Below are 23,390 nucleotides of genomic sequence, written 5' to 3'. Positions count from 1 at the left end.
ATAGTGGAATTTCTGTCCCTTACGTGCTGCAGTGAGTAGTGTCCGAGTAACCCGCCTAATCTAATAGTAAGGGCGTGGTAATAGGTTGCTGGCTGGACACCATGCGCATACAAGTGTGAACAGTGACCTATGCGCGCCACTAGTGTGCAATTTACCTTGCACCTGTGAAGTGTCCATCATGTTGAGAGGCTTGTCTGCATCCTGTTTGTGCATTAGATGTGTTGGCCTGGGCTAACTGGACTGGTTGCCCTTTTTTGCTGTGAGTATGTGACGCCCTGGGCAAGCCAGGGGTCACAGGTCATAACACCATCACACCCTACACCCCGGATAGGTACACCAAAGCTACACAAAAATCCTTGTTGCCTTCCTCCAGGGGCTGATGTCCACACCAGGGGGTGGGCCAGGCGGTTGGCTCCGCCCACCGAGGAGTTCACAGCCCTGGAGGCGGGAAAACCAGCAGATCAGCTAGGGAAGCTGGGTGGAACGCCGGTGACACAATACAACGGAGGTTCCTGCCGCTATGGAGAAAGGGGAGAGGGCACCTCCTGAACTCGCCTCAAGCTGACTCTCGAGCTCTCTAGTGTCCCTATACAGGTTCTTTCAACCTGTCGATGAGCAGGATACCTTGGGCTCTCAGCTGGCCCCAAACTCAGCCTGCCGAGTGAGTAGGCTGACAAGTTCCCTAGACTCGCCACTACAATACGGAAACACAAGGGAAGGAAAATAAACAGAGGAAATACTGCAACACAAAAGGATAAAGATTGGCTTCTTGGAATGCACCAACACAGCCACTTCCACCAAGGGGGCCAGTACACAAATGAGTTTGTATCTTCAGCAGGGATTGCTGGGGACCACCTCTATTTAAATCTGAAGGGCATGACTACCAGGATACTGCAGCTGAAGCACTGAGCTAGAAACTGCTGGAGAAGCTGCCAGCAGTAAAACTGACATTAACCGTTTAGACACCAAAGGAAAAGAAACCATATTTAAGTGTGGATTACCAGATGGAGATGAGAGGCTGCAGTGCGGAAGCTATCACTAGTTTCCAAAAACAGGGAGACGACCATGACAGTATCCCCCCAGTCAATGAAAGGCCTCCGGATTCTTGAAAACTGGCAATATTGTCCACCTCAAATGTGAACAGGTCCCTCCGGTTACCAGTAGGAGACACAACACACTTCCGGAGCAAGGATCTGTGGACTTTTGTCATGGGTGTTAAGTGTTGGGGATAGCTCCAGCCATAGGGTTAAGGATGTTAATTAAAAGGACCAATAATATTGAGCCTAGATCCTCAAACATACATTTTCACATGGTGTTTTTGGTGGACACTCACATATAATCATTTTTGCACAGGTCTGGACCTAGACTTTTATAACCATACACACACCTGGAAATAGACGGAAAACGCCCGACCGAACAAACAACAGAGGAGTCTCTCCATCTAATCCACACCTTATGCTCCAGTGAACAGTTAGTGGGAACTGCTACCCTCCCCTAATCACCTCTACAGGGGCCTCACTGAGACATAATTTTCCTCTGAGGTGGGGGTAGCGCACTTTCTCTTTTCTTAGAGACTTTGGTGGTCACTATTGGCGGACAGGTGGCATGTCTTTAATAAGTACCGCAGAGATGGTAGCACACAGGCACCTGGCTTCGCAGAAACTGCACCAACTAACCACTTCCCCTGACTGCCAGTCAATCACCGGATTATACTTTTTCAACCAGGGAAGTCTCAATATGATGGGAGTAGGCAGACCATCCAAGACATAGCAGGATAGGTGTTTACTATGCACAGAGCCAACTTGCAGGTTGGTATTAGGGACAGAATGGGTTAACTCTCTTTGGCTGAGTGGAGCAGAGTCAATAGCCTGGATGAAAATGGATCTAGTCAGTGCACTACCCGTCAGTCCCCAAGTCTGTGCAAAGCAACAATCCACCAAATTGGCCCCGGCTCCGCTGTCCACCAGCATAGAGATCATCTCAGTTTTTCGACCTATTATCACCTCTGCTGTAATTGTGAACTGAGAGGTATAAATGGAAGAGATGTACACAACCTGGTCATTTACCTCCATATGACCAGTAGGACGCTTCTTTTTGCCAGATGGAGTTTGCTTAGGTCTTAAAGGACAGGCTCCGATGTAATGAACCTTATCCCCACAGTAAAAGCAGGACCCAGACCCACGACGAACCGCAAGCGCCTCAGACTGAGGGCAGGCTCCCCCCAACTGCATGGGTTTGTCAACTTGCAACAGTGGGAACTCTTCCCTGGTGAGAATGACAGGGGATGGGGTCTTAGTGGGTCTCTCCCTGAGGCGTCAATCCACACTGATGGCATGGGCAATGGTGGCCTCCATTGACTCCAGGGCGGAGTATTGCATCAGAGAGTCCCAAAGCCGACCTGACAACCCCTGACAAAAATGACTCCTAAGCACGGGATCATTCCACTGGGTGTCAGTTGCCCACCTCCACAACTCCGAGTAATACTCCTCCACTGGCCGCATCCCCTGCTGGAAGCTTCAGAGTTTAAACTCCACGAGTGTGAGATCATCAGGGTCACCGTTCACAAGGGCTAAAGCCACAAAAAACTTGTCCACCAACTGTAATGATGGGGAATTGGTCGGCAGAGAGAAGGCCCAGGACTGGGATCTCCCCGCAACAGAGAGACAACCATCCCCACTCGCTGTTCCTCACTTCTGGAAACTCGAGGGCAGAGCCTGAAGTACAACTTACAGGCTTCTCTGACGGTATTAAATTTATCCGTCCCACAAGCAAACTTTCAGGAGGGACGTTTGCTGGTGGGAGGCTATCTTTGGTTCTGGTTGTGCCTGAGCATGAAGCGAGACCAGAAACCCAGAAATTTGCTGCAGTTGCTGCACAACCTGAAACCATAGATCCGTGACTTCCTGAGAGAGAGTCTGGATCAGTTGTGCGAACGCAGCCACCTGATCCATAGTGACACAGTGAAAAAATGTAAAGGGATGAAGATAATGTCATGGGTGTGGCGAGCGTGTTCAGGCTGACTGAAGTCTGATGCACAACAAATAAACATTACTCCTTATAAGCTGTGGAAACCACTTTTTACATTATTGCCAATATCCCACATGATCTGTATACCACACTAATTGATTATACCTGTATGTTCACTTATTTTATTGCCAGCATCCCTAACTATCTGTATACTTCCAGTACGTGTACTGAAGAAGGTCTAACCGACCAAAATGTCTTAATTTCATTGACTGGATTGAATTTTTGGAATTAATAAACATATCATAGTTCACTTTAAAGTGCATGGTTATTTGATTATGAGCACAACCAATAAACCACTAAAACAACACCACAAACTGGGTGGAACACTGGGGACACAATACAATGGAGGTTCTTGCCGCTAGGGAGAGAGGGGACAGAGCACCTCCTGAACTCACCTCAAGCTGACTCCTCAGCTCCGCGTCCTTATACAGGTTCTTTCAACCTGTCAGCGAGCAGGATACCTTGGGCCCTCAGCTGGCCCTAAACTCACCCTGCCTAGTGAGTAGGCTGACAAGTTCCCTAGACTCACCACTACAATACAGAAAGACAAGGGAAGGAAAATAAACAGAGTAAATAATGCAACACAAAAGGATAAAGATTGGTTTCTTGGAACGCTCCAACACAGCGCCTTCCACCAAGGGGGCCAGTATACAAATGAGTTTGTATCTTCAGCGGGGATTGCTGAGTAAGACCTCTATTAAAATCTGAAGGGCGTGACTACCAGGCTACTGCAGCTGAAGCACTCAGCTAGTGCGCAGCTTGGTGTTGACCACTCCGTGGGTAGGGGAGCGATGGTCCCGGGGGCCCAAGGGAGGTGCTGAGGCGTGGAAGCGGGTGCGGGCGTATGCTGAAGCGGTGCGGCGCGGTGCACGGCCCGAAGGCACTGGTGTACTTACTATGACACAATACACTGGAGTCTCTGGTAAACCAACTGGGATGATGAACGGGGCCTGCAGCCGGCTGGAGCTTCTCCCTGAATGGGTTGGTGGTTTCCGCCTTTCTCCTGCACCTTTTATATGAACGTTTGACTCCTATGCCTAAGCAACGGTAGTCCGCTCCCCAGCTTGCTGGCTGTCGGAAGAGCCCTGCTTGCCCACAGACACTGGCCCTTTGGGTCTCTATGCCTTGGCGGTGGCTTTACCCTGTATGGTTGGGCTGTTGTCTTCTAAAGGGTCTTGTGTGGGATAGGTCCTAAAGTCCAGTCCTCAATCAGTTGATTTGACTCGGCCCTGTCATTTCGGGACTTTGTACTGGGTCTGAGTACCCCTCCTGGTGCTCCGGTTTCCAATCGGTTCCCCGGTTCGGTACCGGTGGGCCACCGTCCGACCCCGGTCCCTACGGTTCCACCGTCTGTAATCCCAGCTCCTGCAGGTGGCCACCACCGTCTGCCTCCTTGCCAAAGGTGACTGGGCTCCGACCCAGCCACCTTAGTAGACTCTTGGCAGGCCTGGTCACAGGTCTGCCCTTGAACTCGTCCTCCCTCCTTCACTGTCAAGGCTACTCTCTAGACTGCTCTAGAACTTGTCTGAACTTGTGTATTTCCCACCTCCAGGCCTGTGAACTCTTCTGTGGGCAGAGCCAACCACCTGGCTCTGCCCCCCTAGTGTGGACATCAAACCTGGAGGGTGGTGACAAGGGTTTCTTGGTTGGCTGCTGTCACCTGCTCGGGGAGGGGTGTGTGTGTGTGTGTGTGTGTGTATGACTACCTGGGATGACACACTATCAAATGTGAGCATTTATGATGGTTATGACGACGAACTGCAGTCAGGTGGAGACCCCCGATGAAGAGGATCAGCATGCAGATGAGCTTTCCTGGAACGGTTTCTAACAGCTTGTGCAGAAATTGTTTGGTTATGCAAACCGATTGTTGCAGCATATGTCCGGGTGGCTGGTCTCAGACAATCTTAGAGGTAGAGATGCTGGTCAGTGTGTATTTGTATTCACAAACAATAGCAAGAGCAATTTACCCCAAAAAGAATTCAGAATTGTGATATTGACTGGGTAATGATAAAATATAACTTTTAATAATACATTAAAAATTGGGAAAACAGACAAACCTAAATAACCTATCACACCGATAGAGTATGGCAAATAATTTGAAAAATTATGTAGGCCAGAAAGTCTAATAACCTATATCAGTGTGAATAAATAGAGACATCTATTGGGACTGATTAACACTAAATAGTGGAATACCTCTATATAAAAGATAGGGTGCCAATAATATCTCTAACACCCTAAACCAAAGGGCGTAAAAATCGGAACAATCTCACCGGTATCTCATCATAGTCCGGAATGGATGTCCTGGTGACTGTTGGATCTCCAAGGGGGAGCTATTGTGCATAGCTACACCATACCCCTCAATTACTGACCCACAGATGGCGTGCTCCAGTGTCCATACGCTTTCGTTATAGACTCATCAAGGGAGCTTCACTGGATCAGAGCACAAAAAAACACCTCCTGAACAGAGGTAGATGCCAGACCTTTGGTTTAGGGTGTTAGAAATATTATTGGCACCCTATCCTTTATATAAAGGTATTCCACTATTTGGTGTTAATCAGTCCCAATAGTTGGCTCTGTAAATTAGTGCCCAAGCCGCTTTGTATGATGCATAAAACAGCTTTTATTATACTCACCTGTGGGGTGGGCGGGTCCAATGGGTGTCGCTGGTCTCGGTCCAGCACCTCCTCTCTTCCTTCCATTACTGTCCTCCTTCCCAGCTCCATGTGAATGACACATCCTACATCATCACAGAGGCCTCCATTGCGCTCCTGTGCATGCAGTTCTCATGTGCAGGTGGTCTTTGACTTTCCCCGCACCTGTACATTACAGCCCTTTGCTCTGCCCTCAGCGGGGCAGATAAAAGTGCGCAGAAGCGCAATGTTGGCCAATGTGTGGATGACGTCGGATAGTCCACGACACAGATCTGTGAAGGAAGATGGCGACGGGAGGAAGGAAGAGAGGAGGCGCTGGACCAAGATTAGCGATGCCCATCAGACTGCCCCAAAGGTGAGTATGATAAAAGCTGTTCTTTATGTTATACAGAGTGGCCAGGGCACTTATATACAGTATTCTAGAATGCTGTATGTAAGGGTTTACTGCTGGTGGACACAACTTTTAAGGGACAAATCTGGTAACAGGTTCCCTTTAAACAAATGTGTGAACAATATTTGAGAGAGAAAGTCCTTTTTTTGTATATAGGAAAGTCTTCGATCTTTGAGTTCGGCTCATAAAAAATTTGAAATGTTACATGTATATTTTTGTTCAGTGTAGTTACACGCAAAGAATCAAAGCAACCGAGAAGGTGACATATGCCTGCACCCCCATGAACGGACCATGTTTAAGCTTACACATTGAAAAACAGTCAAATATGCTGCAGAATACACAGCACATACACTTCCCGTATAAATCCACTTTATTACATCTGTAAAGGCTCTGTAGAAATACATATTTTCATTTTGCATAAATTCAAGAATTTCTGCTACTCACAAGAAATACAATGTCACAATGAATGCGCAAAGAATGTTTTCCGTTGTTCTGATACATTACTTTATGTGATTCGCACTGTAATTTCCCAGTACATAGCAAATCTCATGACCATCTCATAGACAGATTTCATAGACCAGATGGAAAGACATTTATATTTATAATTGTATTCTCTTCCTCCACACGTTATAGTGATGGATGGATTACGTTCGTCTGTTTTGTATAGCATTTATAGGTTGGATCTGTTACCTTGGAAACACGGAACACTGCAGATTTCTTCGCATCACAAATTCTCACATGGGACATGACGCTGCCTGTTAGTCTCACAAATCACCATTGCCTTAAGTGTGATTTTCCTTTAGGTACAAATATCACAGGTGCTCGATAATACAGAACCGTCCACAACTAGTGCTCTGAAGACTAAAGTATCACTTATACAACCGGAACCTGGATTCTGCTTAATGACATCAGAATGTCTAGGAATCGTTAATTATCAATCCGCTTGCTGCCATTGAATATTTGTCATTCTGATTATGTTAGGGCTGGCAGTCATTAAAATAAACCAGTGATTGTCATCTACTGGAGTGTTGAGAGTTTAAAAGCTTTTTCTTATTATAATAAATGGTAAAAATTGCAAAGTGCTTGCAAAACAAGCAACTTTCCAGTTTACTTAATAAAAATTCTCTTCACTTTCAATAATGGAGGGATTTTTATTTTTGTTGTTGACTACTCATTCCCTAGGTGACACATCCTAAGTCACTAGTGGCTGTTTTTTTTAGCTACGGAGTACAGTGCTTACAAACTCTTTTTTATAGAGCTTGTAAGTGCTGCTCTGATGTTGCTGTAGTGTGCTGTTAGTTTACACTTAAGGGAGTGTTATATATTGCTAGCGATATCGCTGGTGAAACCACCCGCCCCCATCGTTTGTGCGTCACGAGCAAATCGCTGCCCGTGGCGCACAATATTGTTCGGAGCCGTCACACGGACTTCCCTGCCTAGCAACATCGCTGTTGCCAGTGAACCGCCTCCTTTCTAAGGGGGCGGTTCATGCGGAATCACAGCGGCGTGACTAAGCAGCCGCCCAATAGAAGCGGAGGGGCGGAGATGAGCGGGACGTAACATCCCGCCCACCTCCTTTCTTCCTCATTGCCGGCGGCCGCAGGTAAGCTGCAGTTCGTTGTTCCCGAGGTGTCACACGTAGCGATGTGTGCTGCCTCGGGAACGACGAACAACCTTTGTGCTCAACAATCAACGATTTTTTAAAAAGGAACGACGTGTCAACGATGGACGATAAGGTGAGTATTTTCTATCGTTAACGGTCGTTCCTTGCTGTCACATGCAATAACGATGCTAACGATGCAGGATGTGCGTCACGGAATCCATGACCCCAGCGATATATCGTAAGATGCGTCGCTGTGTGTGACGGGGCCTTTACTTACAGCTTCAGTATCGCTGTCCTCAGACGATTCTCTGTCAGCTATGGGTACAACAATGCCATTGGTCTCAGGTGTCAATAAGGAGGACACCATTTCTCCAGCAAGCAGAAAAACAGGAGGGGAGAGGTGCACTCCTGTAATTAACAGTTGACAGCAAGCCTTTAATTACTATTTGTTAAACAATTTATTCATTCAGCCATAGAGAGCTCCATATCATTGTGTACAGTTCAATAGATACATTTTTGTCTCAGGAAACCTTGCCATTAAAAGCACCCATTACCTAAAATAAGCATGAGAGTCCATGGCCATAGTATCAGAGTAGTGTTCCATCATTGTGGAAGGAAATATAAAATCAACATGTAATAAAACTTACTGCATCTTCTAATAGGTTGAAAGCAAAACCAATTGAAAATAAACACATTAAAGAATTGTTCAGAATTTCTCATATTGATGACTAAAGATTCGCAAATTGATGCAATTTAAATTCATGCTCAATCATTGGAGATTTGCTGAAATCAGTGAATTCAAACAATTTGTTATTAAAGGGAATCTGTCACGAAATTTGACCTAGTAAAGTATTAATCCCTTCACCCAAGGGCGATTTTCCATTTTTCGTTTTTGTTTTCTGCTCCCCTTCTTCCGAGAGCCATTACTTTTCTATTTTTCCATCAATCTTGCCATACGAGGGCTTGTTTTTTGTGAGAAGAGTTGTACTTTTAAACTAAACCATGGGTTTTACCATATAGTGTACTAAAAAATGGCAAAAAAATCCAAGCTTGGACAAATTGCAAAAAAAGTGCAATTGCACGATTGTTTTTGGATATTTTTTTCACCGTGTTCACTATATAAAAAAACTGACATATCAGTGTGATGCCTATACCTATACCAAACATGTATAGGTTTACTTTTATCTAAGGGGTTAAAAAAAATTCTGAAGTTTATCCAAAAAAAGTGGCGACCCATAGCGTTCTCATTTTTTTTGGATCCGGGGCTCAATGATGGCTTATTTTTTGAATCTCGAGCTGACATTTTTAATGGTACCATTTTTACGCAGATGCTACATCTTGATCCCCTGTTATTGCATTTTGCGCAAAATTTTCGATGACCAAAAATCGTAATTTTGGAATTTGGAATTTTTTTGCCGCTACGTCATTTACCGATCAGATTAATTGATTTTATATTTTGATAGATTGGGCATTTCTGAACGTGGTGATACTAACTGTGTGTGTATTTTTTATTTTTTTAACTCTTTAATTTTCAATGGGGCAAATGGTTGGGTGATTTGAACTTTTAGGCTTTTTTACATTTCATAAAACTTTTTTTTACTTTTTTTATTTTACAAGTCGCTCATTCATTTCTGTTGATCAAAGCTACACAGCTCTGATCAGCAGAAATGTTGCTCTCCTGTTATAGCCGCTGCTGCCGGCTGTCACAGGAACTATGTCATGATAGCGACAGGAGTCATCACATTTTGACAGCATGATCTAAGCTGTCACATTTTGGTAGCTGCACATGTCTGCTGTTTAAATCAGCAGACATGTGCAGGGATCTCTGCCAGCTCACCGCAGCAGCCGGCGGTGATCACTGCTTCATGATTTAGGAAGTACTGGTACGTCCTCAGTCATGAAGGGGTTAATATAGACATACAGGTTATAGAATGCTGAAAAAAAGACGTACCTGTCTGTCTCATGTCAGATGCCATGCAGTGGATAAATCATCTTTTATCACCTTGTGTAAATGAACTCTTCAAGGTAATGGGGAGGATGTTGCCTCAGGTGCAGACATATTATTGGTGCAACCTTGCAGCGGTGAGAGGGCGCATTTCTACTTCCAAAGCAGCAGAATGTTGCATCCATTGGATTGCAAAGGGCCTATATACTGTTCTTGCACAGGGGCCTTTTTCTGTGTCTGCCAGTGTTTTGCATGGAAGATAACTCCGCCTCCAGAGATTATATTAAATTGAAAGGGCCATTACCAGTGTGATGTGTGATGACCCGCTCTCTCCTCTCCTGATCTCCCTGCAGAGCTGTGTGATTATAACTGACAGATCTGCAGGTTCCTTTCAGCTTCAGCCTCCCTCTCACATCTCCTATTGTTACAATGAAGCAGAGCTCAGTAAACTGCAAACAATGTGTTTGCAAGAAGCCAAATTTCATTTTTCTTGTTCTGTGTTAGTTATTTGTCTCACACTGGTAGCACCCCATTTATTTAAAAAAAAAGCCCTGGAGGCGGAGTTATCTTCCAGGCAACATCCACCCCATAGCCTGGAAGAGGTAATTTCATCAGAGAAAAAGTGGATTTCTCTTGAATAAAACATTGTCTCTCAATATAAGCGCATCATCCTATTCAACTTCCTATAACCTGCATGCCCATATAGATGGCTTAAGAGAGTAGATCCTACTGACAAGTTTCATTTAAATTTACATGAATCAACAATACTGTCTGCTGGTATTTTACTAAAGCAGAATTTAAACTAGCCAGAGAAGGTTCACATGACCACCAATGCATTTGGGCTGCCTTCCTCATAATGTCTTACAATTATCAGGTACAATAGTATAACTCTGCCAACTAGGAGGGAATATCATGGAATGTATAAAACCATAAGCAAGTATTTCTGCAGCCATTTTGGGATAAATCTGAATAGTGAGAGAACATCACAGCTTAGCAATAGAGATAGAGAAAGTTCTAAAACACTGAATAAATATTACAGATAGGGTGAAACAGGACAACAGTGACGAGATTCACCTTCCGTTTTAACATAGCCATATATATTGAGGAGAGTTTGATATTACTAAGATTGTATTTGTAATAAACAGTTTGACGTGAATTGGATACAGTCCTTGGAGATCTCAGAGTTTTATGCACATCTTTTAGGGCAGCTTAAGTACTTGCAATTTACTAGAAATCTAATTATCTGAAAACATTTGTCAATGCTGGCAAATTTGAATTTCAAATGATTTACTCTCTTCTATTGATGACTTATCTAAGGCCTGTTTCACACGTCAGTAAAAAACACATACATTCTTTACTGACGTGTAAAAAGCTCCTATGACCCTCCGTGTGCCGTGATTAACGGCACACGGTGGTTGTCCATGTGCAATCCATGATCCGTGATTGCACATGGACATTACTCACTTGTCCCGTTCCTGCTCTCCATGGTGCTGAACTCCTTGGATTCTCCAGCGTCCGCCCACCGTTATCTGCAGCTACTTCTGGGTCGGCTCTGACTGCATTCATGAATGTGCATGAGCCGGCCAGGAAGCTGCAGAGAGCACATGCTGCACAGAGTGTCGCTGGAAAGGTGAGTTGAAAATGTTTATTATTTTAAATGTCTGTGTTTTTCTGGCACGTGTTTCACGGATCACACCACTGCGTGGTCCGTGGGACATTAGTGATGCCAGAAAAAAACGGACTTGTGTCCGTGTGGCAATCACACGTGTACACCGCACGGAGAAACAGTCAGTGAAAAATCACTGATGTGTGAGCAGACCCATTGATTATAATGGGTCTGAGTAAGTCCGTGATTCTGGTACGTATAAAAAAAGCACAAACGTACCAGAATCACTGATATCTGAAACAGGCCTAAAGGTTAGTAGGGGTATGACACCTGACACACACATCCTGCTGAGCCAGACCAAAAAATCACAGCATCTTTGATTGTGTAGTGGCAATCTTTGAGTTTGATGGGTAAGTCTGACCCAAACAAGGGACCATAGTAATGTATGATGCCATTCTGTTACATGCGGACCACTAGTTTGTGTGTAAAAATAATCATCTGAGCTCCCCTTTGAATTGTATTAGTCTTTGTGCTGTAATTTTGCAGTCTTTTTTGCACATGGACCGAAAATACACTAGTCTGATTAAACCCTAACTCTGCATACTAGTCAGGAAAAATTGATATGTCTAGGGCACTCACTTTTACTGTGACATCCCTCTATCGCTTGACATTGAGAAAAACAACGCTTATGATTTATGAAGATGTCAGAGTTTCATGAAATGAGTTATGAAGCTCAATGTGAATTATATTATTTTCTGACTTCATGTAACTTGTTATTAAGTCCTCTAAATAGTGCTTGAAGAGTTCATCTGGAGACCTCCGTATGTGTGGCTGGCCAACAGGTACATTCCTCATTGGGGATGGTGGATTGACAGAAACAGTTTCTATCTTTGCAAATACCTACTGGTCTGTAATGATCCTGGCAGGTGTGATAGCAGTGCTACGATACAGACAGCACACTATGTGATGAAGAAATGCTATGTGCTGCTTAGAGAAAACTAGAGTTGCGGTGTTGTCATGTTCAGTAATGTGTTACTTGTCTCAAACAGCTTTCCTGATCTGCTTTGCTATATTGTACATTGTGTCTGTAAAGAAGGAAATGGTGTAATTGAATGGGAGAAACAATGCCTTGCATATAGTGATGAGCGAGCACTAAAATGATTGAGTGATTGTTACTTGAACGGAGCTGGTCAGAAACTCGGACCGGCTCGATTTGCGTAACGAGCATAATGGAAATCTATGGGAAACTCGAGCAATTTTCCGGCAAACCCCCCCAGGAAGGCTGAGGAGGCCCTAAAAATTGCTCAAATGAATAGTAATAGAGCACAAATGTAATGGGAACAGCATGGGGAAGATGCCTGGATGCATCTCTGACTCTGAGGTCGCTTTTGGGAACAATTTTGTCAGAGTATTTTACGTTTACAGTGATAATAAAACATGGAAAGCCGAAAATAAAATAGATTTTACAAGAACAAAATTTTATGAAACATTGTTTCATGTATAATGACATATATACAAGGCAAGTTTTAAAAAAAAAGTTTTAAAAAAATCCCTCATCTCCTCAGGCTGTTCTCAGAATTCTGTTCGATTTTGCACATCCACCCAAATCTTGTTATTCATCATCTTTATTCTGTCAATAAACTTTCATCTTTTGCAGTATATGGGCTTTTTGATTGTTTGTCCTTTTCCTTTTTGTAGTTCTAGTATTATAGCGATTTGCTCCCATACATTATGTTATATTAATATCCATATTAAATTTTGGGTCAGTTAATATGCTCTGACAATCACAATCAACATGTATGGATTCTTACTGGTTTTGGTGATTTTCAACCCTGGAAGACATGTACAGGAGGGCCTCAGAAAACATTTTTACACAATTTTAAAAAGAGCGTGACTACTACAGGGGTGACGCCTATCCACTAAGTGCAAGGTCTAGCAAAAATTTAAGAGAGGGATTGCAATATACAATGGAAGACATATAGAGGAGTGCCTCAAAATAAATTTTTGGACAATTTTAAAAAGAGTGGGACTTTTACAGTGATGAAGCCTATGCACTAAGTGTAAGGTCTAGGAAAAAAAATAAAGGAGACACTTCAATACCCTCTGGAAGAGATGTGGATGAGGGCCTCAAAAAATATTTTTTACAATTTCGAAGGAGTAGATCTCCTAGACTGGTAAAGCATATGCACTATATGCAAGGGCTGCAAAAAATTAGGAGGCACTCCGATACAACCTGGAAGTGTTGCACATGGGGACCTCAGAAAACATTTTTTTTTCCTTTTGCAAGGAGCGGGCTTTCATAGACTGCATATGCAATATGTGCAGTTTTGCCAAAAATTAGAAGGAGGCACTCTGATACACACTTGAAGAGAAGTAGAGGAGGGTCTCAGAAAACATTTTTATCTTTTTTAGAAGGAATGGGACTCAAGACTGGTAAAGCCTATGCACTAAGTGCAAGGGCTGAAAAACATTTACCCCTGGGGATATACAGGTGCATATCAATAAATTAAAATATCATCAAAAAGTTAATTTATTTCAGTAATTCAATACAAAAAGGGCAACACATATATTATATAGAGTCATTACAAACCAAGTGATCAATTTCAAGTGTTTGTTTCTGTTAATGTTGATGATTATGGCTTACAGCCAATAAACACCCAAAAGTCAGAAAAGTAGAATAATTACCACAAAACACTTGCAAAGGCTTCCTAAGTGTTTAAAAAGGTCCTTTAGTCTGGTTCAGTTTGCTATACAGTCATGGGGAAGACTGCTGACTTGAAAGATGTCCAGAAGGCAGTCATTGACACACTCCACAAGGAGGGTAAACCACAAAAGATCATTGCTAAAGTTGCTGGTGCAGCGCCCCATGGGGCAGGTGGGGTTAACCTACTCATCACCGGGTCGTCGACTGCCTAGCCCGGCTCCGTTGCCCCAAGGCGAACAGAAAGTTGGCAGGGGAGAGATGATGGGGTAGTTGGGAGGTGTTTGTTGTGACGCCACCTGTAGTATGCGGCCAGGGAATGGGCCGCCCTGCTGTTGCCATTTTCGAGGACAGATGATAGTAGCAGCCGGAGATTGTATCGCTCTCCACAGCTAGAGCGGGCCCCGGGGAGGATGATGAAGGCAGTAGTAAAGGCGGCGGGCGGGGAGCGCCAGAGCGGGAAATAAATAAAGAGTCAGAGTCTATGTCTGCGGTTCCAGGTTGTTTTACTCACTTTTGTACGATGCCGCTCACCCAGATAATACCAGTCACTTGCTATGATGGGGAGAAGTATACAAGGCACTCCCAAGATGATTTGAAGAAAAATTTATTCATGTGCGTAACAAAAACGTTTTCGGTCCTATGTGGACCTTCCTCAGTAGCACATGTGTGAGGGAACACGCTGTGTGGGCTGTCAGACGCGGAATCCACCGCTGTATGGGGGCTGCCATGGCATGGCATCTGACAGCCCACACAGCGTGTTCCCTCACACATGTGCTACTGAGGAAGGTCCACATAGGACCGAAAACGTTTTTGTTACGCACATGAATACATTTTTCTTAAAATCATCTTGGGAGTGCCTTGTATACTTCTCACTGTTTGGCTTTGGAACCTGAAGTGCACCCCAATATCTCCGACGCATATATAGGAAGTGCCATTCTCTTCTTGCTATACTTGCTATGATGGGCTCCGTCGAACCCGAATCCCTTTAGAGGTCAGCTCTGTTTCGTTGTTTGGTGGGTTTCGCCTTGTAACACCTGTCTGTGGATCCCCTGGCTTTAAGCTACGAGGGAACCCTGGGTTTCACAAGATGTACTCTTGTCCCTATATGAAGGTGCCGCGATTCCAATGTGGGGTCCGGCTTGAAGCGAGGCCCCGGATCCTATATGGCACTATGCTGTTGGACAATGTGTGGACAGGGAAGCTTGAAACTTTCCCCATCCAGGCAGATTCTGGAAAACTAACATGAAGTATGATCTTTCCTAGGGTCATGCCGCCCTGTGTGCATCGATTCTGTGGGGAGCAGAGATCCCTCTCCCCGCAGCAACTGTGTGAACTTCTCCTCCTTCCCACCGGAGCACCTGAAGATGCGATTGCTCCACTGCTCTCCTGCAGGAGAACTCTCTAACTGTTCTGTTGGCTCCTGACTCCCCCTGCTGGCTGCACCTCCCCCCTTCCAGGTTCTAAGCTAGTGGAACTGGGGCCCCCTGTTGAGGGCATCCAGTAAATGCTTCCTCTGTTGGCAACCCCTTGTTTCCCTGACCCTAGCCCAGTCCCCAGTGGGAACAGGGGAACCTAATGTGTATTGAGTGTGTAATGTGGCGAAACCAGGACTGACCTCCTCAGGAACCGGGTTTAGCATTACACCCAATGGTGGGTGCAATACTCTGTGGTGACTGAAGCCTCAGGGGCACCACACTGGCTGCTCACAGAGTGATATATCCAAGCAAATTAATGGAAAGTTGACTGAAAGGAAAACGTGTGGTAGAAAAAGGTGCACAAGCAACTGGGATAACTGCAGCCTTGATCGGATTATTAAGAAGGCCATTCAAAAAATTTGGGGAGATTCACAAGGAGTGGACTGCCGCTGGAGTCAGTGCTTCAAGAGCCACCAACAATAGACATATCCAGGACATGGGCTACAACTGTCAAATTACTTGTGTCAAGCCACTCATGACCAATAGACAATGCCAGAAGTGTCTAACCTGGGCCAAGGAGAAAAAGAACTGAACTGTTGCTCAATGGTCCAAGGTGTTGTTTTCAGATGAAAGTAAATTTTGCATTTCATTTTGAAATCAAGGTCCCAGAGTCTGGAGAAAGAGTGGAGAGGCACACGATGCAAACTGCTTGAGGTCTAGTATGAGGTTGCCACAATCATTGATGGTTTGGTGAGCTATGTCATCTGATGGTGTAGGTCCACTGTGTTTTATCAAGCTCAAAGTCAGCACAGCTGTCTATCTGGAAATTTTAGAGCACTTCATGCTTCTCTCTGCTGACAAGCTTTTGGAGATGGAAATTTCATTTTCCAGTAGGACTTGGCACCTGTCCATACTGCCAAAAGTACCAATACCTGGTTTAATAACCACAGTGTCACTGTGCATTAATAGGCAGCAAACTCGCCTGACCTAAACCCCATAGAGAATCTATAGGGTATTCTCAAGAGGAAGATGAGACACACCAGACCCAACAATGCAGACGAGCTGAAGGCTGCTATCAAAGCAACCTGGGCTTCCATAACACCTCAGCAGTGCCACAGGCTGATCGCCTCCATGCCACACCGCAGTGATGCAGTAATTCATGCAAAAGGAGCCCCAACCAAGTATTGAGTGCATTTACTGTACATACTTTTCAGTAAGCCAACATTTAAAAAGTTTAAAATCATTTTTTCAGTTGGTCGTATAGAATATTCTAATTTTCTGAGATAACGACTTTTGGGTTTTCTTTGGCTGTAAGCCATAATCATCAACATTAACAGAAATAAACACTTGAAATAGATCATTCTGTTTGTAATGACTCTATATAATATGTGCATTTCTCTTTTTGTATTGAATTACTGAAATAAATTAACTTTTGATGATATTCTAATTTATTGATATACACTTCTACTCACTGCTTTCAATATTGAAAAAACACTGCAAAAATTCTTAAAGAACTGACATGCTACTTCTTTCAAAAATGCAGTCGCTTTCCATTTCAGTGAGAAAAAAAAAATGGTGTGCATTACATTTATGAAATCGACTAGCTTTTTCTGGTACAGTAAAAATCAGCTTTTAATTTGGATAAAACGCATGAAAAAAGCAGAAGAAAATGCAGCAAAAAATACAACTTGTGAACATACCCTTGATAGGCGAGCCATCTCTCATCGTGTTTCACTGCATTTATTTAAAGCAGGGATTGCAATACTTCCTGGAAGACATATAGAGTAGAGACTAAAGGCTGCTTTACATGCAACGACATCGCTAAAGAAAATACTGTCCATTTCCCAAATATCGTTGCTGTTGCAGGACGCAGGTTGTTTGTCGTTCCTGCGGCAGCACACATCGCTATGTGTGACACCGCAGGAATGAGGAACCTCACCTTACCTGCGGCCGCCCGCAATGTGGAAGGAAGGAGGTGGGCGGGATGTCCCGCTTATCTCCGCCCCCTCCGCTTCTATTGGCCGGCCGCTTAGTGACGTCGCTATGACGCTGCACGGACCGCCCCCTTAGAAAGGAGGCGGTTTGCCGGTCACAGCGACGTCGCTAGGCTGGTAAGTAGTGTGATGGTTTTGAGCGATGTTGTGCGCCACAGGCAGCGATTTGCCCGTGACGCACAACCAACGGGGATGGGTACGCAGATTTTGCAGCGTGTCAAGTGGCCTTTAGAATGCATTTTTGCACAATTTTAAAAAGTGTGGCTACTAGAGTAGTGAAACCTATGCACTAAGTGCAAGGTCTAGCAAAAAAAATTAAAGGAGTGATTGCAATACACAATAGAAGACACATAGAAGAGTGCCTCAGAATACATTTTTGGACAATTATATAAAGAGTGGGACTTCTACATTGATGAAGTCTATGCACTAAGTGCAAAGTCTAGCAAAAATTTAAAGGAGGCACTTCATTACCCCCTGGAAGGGACATGGATACATACACTCTGTACCTGTATAAATTCTGGATGGCGACCAGTCCTTGCAGCTGGTTTTAAATCCCCTATTAAATTGATGGCTTTCCCATATATGACAAGCTTTTCTCTTCCCCCCGCCCCCTCCTCCACTCACCTTTTGTGCCTCCCCTATTCCCTCATAGGCTAGGTTCGCACACTGCGTCTTTTTGACGCTGCGTTTTTGTGCGTTTTTGGCCGCTAAAAACGCACAAAAACGCACCTGCGTCGAAAAAACGCGGGTGCGTTTTTGCCGCAATTTGGTGCGTTTTTGGCTGCATTTTGCTGCGTTTTTGATCTCCGCGTTTTGCTGCGTTTTTCCAAAAAACACAGAAAAACGCAGGAAAGAACTGACATGTCCATTTTTTTTTTTAACTCAAAAACGCAGGTAAAAAAAACAGATGTGTGCGGACAGCAAAAATGAAAACTCATAGACTTTGCTGGGGAAGCAAAGTCCTGCAGTTTTGAGGCCAAAAACGCACCCGAAAAACGCGCAAAAACGCCGCGAAAAACGCACTGTGTGCACATAGCCATAGACTGTAAGCTTATGAGCAGGACCCTCACTCCTCATGGTATCTGAATTTTGTTATTTTGTATGTCTCATATTGTCTGTACATGTCTCCTCTGAATTGTAAAGCGCTGCGGAATATGTCGGTGCTATATAAATAAAAATTATTATTATTATTATAGATGAGGACCTCCGAAAACATTTTTTTTTCCATTTGTAAGGAGTGGGATTCATAAATTGGAAAAGCATATGCAATATGTGCAAGTTCTGCCAAAAATTAGGAGGCACTCTGATGCACCCTTGAAGAGATGTAGAGGAGGGCCTCAGAAAAGATTTTTATCTTGTTTGGAAGGGGTGGGACTCCTAGACTGGAAAAGCCTATGCACTAAGTGCAAGAGCTCAACAACATTTACCCCTGTAGGATGTGCCCCCAGTGGCACTAAAAACATGCTCTGAAAAAAATGCTTACGATAGGGCAGGCCAACCCTTTCAAGGCATAGAGGGATAATTCATGCCACATGTCCATCTTGGATACCCAATAGTTGTACAGCACAGAGGAATCAGGGCCTTTGCACTGGGAGGGTCTAGTGAAACTGTTGCAGACCTTTGATAATGATCCCTTAACTCTGTTAGACATAGTGTTTGTCCCCTTCCTCTCCACTCCTTGGTTGTCCAAATAACTATCAGCTCTGCAGCCAGCATTGTCAGATGGGAATTTTTTTTTTCTAATTCTTCAACTATGGCCTTCTGGTATTGCACCACTTTATAGCCCTCTCTGTTGCAGGAAAGAGAGGGAAAGTTATCATTATAGTTTGGATCATGAACAATCAGTAATCAGTGTTGGCCAAAATGTGAATAACGTGAGGTTTATGGGAAAGCCAGTGGGATATAAAGTCTGCCATGTGTGCCAGACTCTCAACAGGCAAGACTTCCCTTTCCTCACCAGGGGGATGACTCTTCATCTCCACGTTCTACTCCTCATCCTCTTTAGGCCATCCACGCAGAATAGGAGAGGTTGGTAGTACCCCCTGTAGTGCGGGCAACCATCTCCTGTTCCTCCTCCTCAGCCGCCTCCTCTTTATCACCCAATCTGTGCTGAGATTAGATGAGGCTGGTATGAGTAGTATCACCCTGCATACTTTCATCCTCTATCTCCACCTAGTCAGCATGCAAACTTCCTCTTTAATTAAATCAGCAAACATTTCAGTAGGTACAGAAGCAGGATAGTTACGCTGATTAAGGCGTCATCACCGCTTGCCATTTTGGTTGGTTTCTCAAAGTTTTGGAGAACCACACAGATGTCAAACATTCATGGCAACTTGGCAGATTTTATATGCGAAAGCTGACCAGAACACCGACGGATATGTTGTAGCTGGTATTCAACTTCTGCTCTCTCCTACTCACAAAGCCTTGCCAACATATGTAATGTTGGGTTCCAGTGCGTGGGTAGGTTGCAAACCAGTCAGTGAGGTGGCACTTGCAAGCGCTGCTACAGCACTGCCAAAACAGCAGCAGGTGTAGGTGACTTGCAGAAATGGGTACAAACGTGGCGTACGTTCACAAGTTGCTCAGGCAAATCTGTGTAGGTTTTCAGCAAGTGCTGAACCTCTAAGTTGAGCATATGGCCCAGGCATGGTATGCGTGGCAGCTTGCCAAACTTCAGGGTCACCACAGGTTACCCCATTATCACACATGGCAATGTGTCTAGTTGAAGGTTCATGGGAAGGAGAGACACAGATCAGTATGATCTGTTATACTTTCAACTACTCTGTGGCTGTGTGCTGTTCTTCCCCCAAAAATATGAGTTTCAGCAGACTGTTGTCACTTCACTGAGTCAATGCTGCAGTCCTTCCAGCTTACGACTGATATAGGTGAGAGTTCGGAAATGGAGGGGGTGCATGAACTAGTGTATGAGATGGGGCAAACTCTAATGCAACTAAATCCACAATTCATTGGAAAAAAAAAATAACACCAAAAGAAACTGAGGTGTAACAAATGTTCAATAAAAATGCAACATTACAAGCAAGTGAATTGCAGCCTCAAGACTAGAAAAAAAACAAGGAGAAAAATTGTATGAAAAATACCCTGACTATAAATAAATAAAATGCAAGTGCTTAATAATAGGATACTTAGTATATACATTTTTGCAAAAAGGTAAGAAGCTGTCCCACCTCGTCAAGGTGTACCAATCTGGGAGAGTCCCTAACCAACTAAAGTTAAAAACATTTTCTATACCTGACTTGTGTCATATCAAAAACTCCAATGTGAATGGTAACAAGTGATCAGCTGGGTCCCAGATTAAATACACAGCAAAGTGGGAAGCAAATTGATTGCCCAGTCTCAGTATAGGGAGGGCTGCACCCCCGTCTTGCACTAAAGCAAGAAAACAGACAAAAAACACCAAAAGAAACTTTTTCTAGGCATTGGTAGAACATGTGCTGTCCCAGGGTCCGACTCAGTCTGACATCATGGAAATACTAGACAACATATTCATGTTTTTACTCCCCTTGATAAAGCATATGCGAAACTCAAGTTAGGATTCCTCCCTGATCATGTTATCAGTACTTCACAACTATGAGTAACCTATCTTATTGATTTATTATATTCACAATCAGATTTTTCTACATTTGGATCTATTGGGAACTTTCCCCACCTGACCATCATTTACACAATACCTTCCAAGCTGCCCTTAGTTTGTCACTATGTTAAAACACGGCGTCACAGATTTTACATCATCCCTGTTTCATGTATAGCCACAGGTATATATAATATATAGAATAATTGATCAATACTGACCACATGCCTTCATGATCAAAACATCTTATTTATCGAACTATGAATTTATGTGATGTGTGTCTACATACTATATACCTTATTTTTTGTTTTATAAGATGCACTGGATTATAAGATGCACCCCAAATTTAGAGGTGGAAAATAGGAAAAAATATTTAATTTTAAAATGAGGGTCCATCTTATAATCCTAGTACGTCTTATAATGCCTCACCAGGTCGAAGCGGCAGTCGTGGAACAGCTTAGGAGGATTATAGGAGGCAGGGTTGGCAATGTTGCGGCCTCAGAGGAGGGGGTGTTGCGGCTGAGGAGGGTCAGTGGACAGAGGGCTGGTGATGATGCAGGCTCAGAGGATGGGGTTTCATGGTTCAGGAGGGTCAGTAATACTGCGGGCTTGGAAATATCACAGCGGTGGTGGGCTCCATTGACCTGTCAGCAGTTGACACGATGGATTTCTAGAAATTAGCCACGGAGTCGGTGCGTGCACAGATTGGCCTCCAAGTCCATTTTTTTTAAGTTCATCACGTCAAGCGCCAGCAGATCAATGGCACCCGCAGTTATCACCGACCCTCTGTCCTGTGACCATGCTGAGCCAACCCACTGCAGTGACACCCCTCCTCTGAGCCCTCAGTATTGCGGTCCTTGCTTCCTGTGACCCTGAGTCCACTACCGCCCCGGTAAGGCATATTCGGATTATAAGAAACCCATCCCCCCCCCCGATTTTCCCCCAGTTTTTGGGGGAAAAAATTGCATCTTATAATCCGGAAAATACGGTACCAATATATATACATTTGTGAATTCTGATTATATATCCCCAATTCTTTGGCTGTATTGGATTTCTCCTTGGTATACCTCTTTTTATCTATTTTATTGTATATTGCTATATTAATAGTATATAATATAGTAATACAAAAGTAAGTATTTTTAATATAAGAATATAGTATTCCATTATGTGTTATTCTATTGTTTGAGTTTATTCCTAGATTATTTTAGTCCATCATTTATATTGAGGGGGATCAATCTGTCTTTGTGACAATATGCTCCTGGCCACAATACCTTGTTCATGTCTTGTGAATTTCGCCATACCTTTACAAAGCTTACAATTTTAAAATATTATATGATACCTACCACTAATATGATGGTAAAATCCATAAGTCAGACTTGAGCTTCCCAGTGAATCAAAATGACTGGCATTTTGGAGAATGAAGGGAAGATAGGATTTTCAAAGATCTGCACCTCTCACATCACTCGGACAAGCTGACAGAGGCATCTTTCAGATGTTTGTGCTGCAGATAGAAGCATTGTGATGTAGGCATTAGTGCTGCTTGATTTCTCTAATCGCTGATAGTAGTGGTTGAGTTTTAGCAGCTCCTGCATTTAGTTAAGCTTTGGCTCGTGTGGAGATGACAAGACTTCAGATTATCCACATGCTACAACCTGAGTTAGGGGTGCTTCACACACAGCGAGCTCGCTGCCGAGATCGCTGCTGAGTCACGCTTTTTGTGACGCAGCAGTGACCTCATTAGCGATCTCGCTGTGTGTGACAATGAGCAGCGATCTGGCCCCTGCTGCGAGATCGCTGCTCGTTACACACAGCCCTGGTTCGTTTTCTTCAAAGCCGCTCTCCCGCTGTGACACACAGATCGCTGTGTGTGACAGCGAGAGAGCGACAAATGAAGCGAGCAGGAGCCGGCATCTGACAGCTGAGGTAAGCTGTATCCAAGATAAACATCGGGTAACCAAGGTGGTTACCCGATATTTACCTTAGTTACGAGCCTCTGCAGCTCTCACGCTGCCTGTGCTGCCGGCTCCGGCTCTCTGCACATGTAGCTGCTGTACACATCGGGTTAATTAACCCGATGTGTACAGCAGCTAGGAGAGCAAGGAGCCAGCGCTAAGCAGTGTGCGCGGCTCCCTGCTCTCTGAACATGTAGCTGCATTACACATCGGGTTAATTAACCCGATGTGTACTGTAGCTATGGTAGGAGAGCAAGGAGCCAGCGCTCAGTGTGCGCGGCTCCCTGCTCCCTGCACACACAGCTGTGCGCTGGTAACTAATGTAAACATCGGGTAACCATACCCGATGTTTACCTTAGTTACCAGTCTCCGCAGCTTCCAGACGGCAGCTCCGTGCAAGCGCAGCGTCGCTTGCACGTCGCTGCTGGCTGGGGGCTGTTCACTGGTCGCTGGTGAGATCTGCCTGTTTGACAGCTCACCAGCGACCATGTAGCGATGCAGCAGCGATCCTGA

Source organism: Anomaloglossus baeobatrachus, chromosome 3 (assembly GCF_048569485.1).
Source record: "Anomaloglossus baeobatrachus isolate aAnoBae1 chromosome 3, aAnoBae1.hap1, whole genome shotgun sequence".
NCBI lineage: Eukaryota > Metazoa > Chordata > Amphibia > Anura > Aromobatidae > Anomaloglossus > Anomaloglossus baeobatrachus.
This window is presented reverse-complemented; position numbering follows the sequence as displayed.